Source organism: Monodelphis domestica, chromosome 5 (genome assembly GCF_027887165.1).
Source record: "Monodelphis domestica isolate mMonDom1 chromosome 5, mMonDom1.pri, whole genome shotgun sequence".
In the NCBI taxonomy this organism is placed as follows: domain Eukaryota; kingdom Metazoa; phylum Chordata; class Mammalia; order Didelphimorphia; family Didelphidae; genus Monodelphis; species Monodelphis domestica.
In genome coordinates, this window is record NC_077231.1 from 322,216,114 (window position 1) to 322,220,599 (window position 4,486).

Consider the following 4,486-nt stretch of genomic DNA (forward strand, 5'->3'; position numbering starts at 1 on the left):
CCCAGACATTTATCTCCCAGTTCTCTGGTCTTGGTATTTTATCACATATATATATATGTATAATTTTAAAAAGACCAAGTGGGCTGGCAAATGTCATAGCTTCATCTTTCTAACATATCTGTCTTTGTGCTTCCCGTGGAGCTTCTAAAACCTGAGCCTGCAGACCAGCTCTAACTTAGAATAAAAAAACAAAATGATAACAACAAAATTTCTAATCTAATGGATGTCCTGCAAACATGAGATCAAGATGAATTTACTTTTTTTTAATTTTACATACACACTATGGAAAGCAGAAATAATTTTCTCTGCATCTCTCCAATGCTTCTGAGGGGCATTAAGTAATAAGCATGCTTTGTAAACATGCTTAGATATTGTCACCTGGGTCGTTTGGACAGTCAACACAGTCCAATGGAAAATGAGCACCATAAGTGACAATTCTTCAGTTAATCTGGACAATGTATTGGGCTTTTTATCAATACTCTGAGCACCTAATATCTTCACCTACTTTGATCTATCCTCATTCCTATAGAATCCACTGTCATATTTTTCATCCTCTAAAAATCTTGTCTGTGTTCACTTGAAAAATCCTCCCTCAATCAGTGGAGTAGACTTGGGATAAGTGACCTCAGCAAGACAGTCTATGATAAAGCCCAAAATCCACTATTTGACAAAAACTGCTGGGAAAATTAGAAGATAGGATGGGAGAGATTAGGTTTAGATCCACATCTCACACCCTACATCAAGGTAAATTCAGAATGGGTGAATGACATGAATATAAAGAATGAAACTATAAGAAAATTAGATGAAAGCAGAAGAGTATATTTGTGAGATCTTTGGGAAAGGGAAATTCTTAAAACCAAGCAAGAGTTAGAAAAAAAAATACAAAATGTAAAATAAATAATTTTGATTACATTAAATTAAAAAGCTTTTTTTACAAACAAAACTAATGCAACCAAAATTAGAAGGGAAGCAACATATTGGGGGGAGGGGAATCTTTATAAAAAATTCTCTGACAAAGGCCTGATTTCAAATTTATAAGAAGCTAAATCAACTGTACAAAAAATCAAGCCATTCCCCAACTGATAAATGGACAAGGGACATGAATAGGCAATTTTCAGATAAAGAAATAAAAAAACTATCAATAAGCACATGAAAAAGTATTTTAAATCTCTTCGAAGTAGAGAGATGCAAATCAAAACAACTCTGAAGTACCACCTTACCTCTAGCAGATTGGCCAATATGGCAGCAAAGGAAAGTGATAAATGTTGGAAGGGATATGGCAAAATTGGGGCACTGATGCATTGCTGGTGGAGTGGTGAATTGATCCAACCATTTTGGAAGGCAATCTGGAACTATGCCCAAAGGGTACTAAAAGACTGTCTGCCCTTTGATCCAGCCATAGCATTGTTAGGTTTGTACCCCAAAGAGATAATAAGGAAAAAGACTTGTATAAGAATATTTATAGCCTTGCTCTTTGTGGTGGCAAAAAATTGGAAAATGAAGTGATGCCCTTTGATTGGGGAGTGACTGAACAAACTGTGGCATCTTTTGGTGATGGAATACTACAGAGATCTGTCCAGTGGTCTCCTTGAAGGTCCAAGGCTATCTCTGTCTAGGTGTGGCAATCCAGTCAAATAATGGAGATGAGAAACCCTATGTGTTCAGACCCACGTATGTAGGCATCACACACAGTGCTCTGCCATAGCACCATGGTTCATTTATTATGCAGGTTTTCAGTTACATACTTCAATTTTCTATATATGTGGCATTCTACATTCTGACTGGATATTTCCAAACCACCTAAACAACACTCTTGGGATGTTACTACAACAAAGAATTCTGTGATCATTTACTACATTCCTACAACACTCTGTGATGTATATGAATAATTTGAATAAAGTTGTTTGTAGGTTAGTACCCCTTGACCTGCTGAGAGGATCATTGTGCTTTTGATCAACTTTCATTATCAATCACAATTGCTTGGGAGATGAGTAACAAAACTTCTTCATATCTGGGTGCAAATTTAAAAGGTGACTTAAAGCAGACCAGTTTAGGGGTTTTCCTTAATTTACAAGTTCTGGTTTTCTTGTGTTACTTTGAAGTGCCTAGCAATGCTGCCTGGTTTCTGTTCATCAAAAAATTCATTGGAGTATGATAACTGTAAGGAAAGATTTATTATGGTGCTTAAGCATTTGACTAGTGTTTATTGTAGTACCTTGGAGCATATCTTGTGCTTAAGAAAGGAGGGGTGATGGGCAATAATCTTTGGACTTTAATTCGATAATTGCAATCTTTGGGGGGTAATAATCTATGGAGATTAAAGTGGGGTATATATATTTGTATATATATATATATATTGATCCTATAAGTATTTGCTCTCATATTGTTTCTCCTGTATTGGGGAGAAATTAACAAGTCCATTAGTGGGGAAAATTGGAGAGAGAAGTCACAGCAGGGGTTGGCAGGGGCTTTTGTCCTTGGGGGGCTGCCTTGAAGCTTATGGCTTCCCACTGTGACCATGTCAGCCAGTGGGGGTCTGTTGGCTCCCCACAGAATACTATCGTGGTGAAAGGAATGATGAACTGGAGGAATTCCATGTGAACTCGAATGCATGGATGCAGAGTGAAAGGAGCAGAACCAGGAGAACATTGTACACAGAGACTGATACACTGTGGTACAATCAAATGTAATGAACTTCTCTATTAGTAGCAATGAAATGATCCAGAACAATTCAGAGGGACTTATGAGATAGAACACTATCCACATCCAGAGAAATAACTGTGGGAGTAGAAACACAGAAGAAAAACAACTGCTGGATCACATGGGTTGATGGGGATATGATTAGGGATATAAACCCTAAATGATCACCCTGGTGCCAATATCAATAATATAGAAATAGGTCTTAACCAATGATGCATGTAAAACAGTGGAATTATGTGAAAGCTATGGGAAGGGGTGGGAGGAAGAGAAGGAAATAACATGATTCTTGTAAGTATGGAAAAAATATTCTAAATTAACTAATTAAATAAAAATTTCAAAAATTAATCAAAAGAAAAATCCTCCCTCACATTCCCCCAATTGGCCATGGGTTTTTCATTGGTTCTTTTAACATACAATGAATGCCAGTGAAATGAGCTTTCCCTGGATGACCTTTGACTGTCAGGGTAAGAGTCACCTTATGGTTTAGTTCATAAAGATGCTTAACGAAGTCAGCTTGCCATGTCTCTGATAGAAATGATCAAAAACAAAATCCCTCAACCAACTCATACATGCTATGAATATTTCCATTTGCTTTGGATTATTCACCTATACTTCTGATTCTTTTGATATAACAGTATTCCATGACCTGTAGCTTCATAACACACCAGGAGAATATGGGTATCGCAAATGAGCTTTTGGGTCACAGAACAGCTTGAGATCCTTGAAAACAATTGATAAAAATTTCCAAAGACAATCCAGTCAACTATCTTTCTCTAGTCTAATTCTAGGACCAGAAAATTGATAGTTTTTAACAAATAAATCAAATGATCTGTCTAACTACATACTTTATTGTAGGGGGAGGGAGAGGAAAAGGATGCTTCATCCACTATATTTTTCCTATGAAGATTGTTAGGGCAAGATTTTTTGAATGCTCCTTGTTCTCACTGAGATGGTTTTACAGATTTCAGTGGTTCAATTCAAGAAGCATTATATCACCTACAATTAGACCGTGTCTGCTGAAGACTATATCTAGAGGGAATTCTATCTAGATTGTGAAATGCCTTTGGTGAATGACCATCTTGGAAAATTAGGCATGAACCTATTTAGGTAAATTGAGGAAATGGCCTTCATTTTTAGCAAGATTGATTTTCCTTGGTTAAAAATTGACTTGTTCCTTGAATTCAATATGATAAGGATTAACTATTTCCCAAGTATGAGTCTCTGCATTATGCCCCAGGGATGAAAAGACAAAAAATAATAATAATAATAACAATAGTTCCTGGCCAAAAATTGGGACTCCAAATGCTCATGGTCCTCTGAACTCTCCTAAAACTTGAAATGTAGGAAGTGTGATACTACCTCTAATGCTCACGTAGACCCAATAAACAGACAAAGAGATCACGACAAGAAAAAAAATTCGCTATCCCCAACGTGTATGAAAATTAGTGAGCAGGGATTAAAAACATGCAGGTGTTGTGATTTCATAGGAATACAGACTTAGACCTGTTAGCAGGTCTCTCAAACAAGGAGTTGGGGGTCCAGAGAAATGTAGTAATTTAGTGGCAGTCACATTCCTGCAAGGGACCAGACCAAGACTGACCTAAGGCCACTGGACCACAAATCCAATCCTCCCCTTCCCTTTCTGTTTTCTCTTCCATCCTTCATCTTCCTTGAGGTCCTTTTTGTATTCATTATCACACGTGCTTTCTTGGGTTTCTGTTTATCTCTGTGTGTGTGTGTGTGCTACTTTTTCCTTCTGTTTTTCTCTCTCTACCTTGTCTCTTTT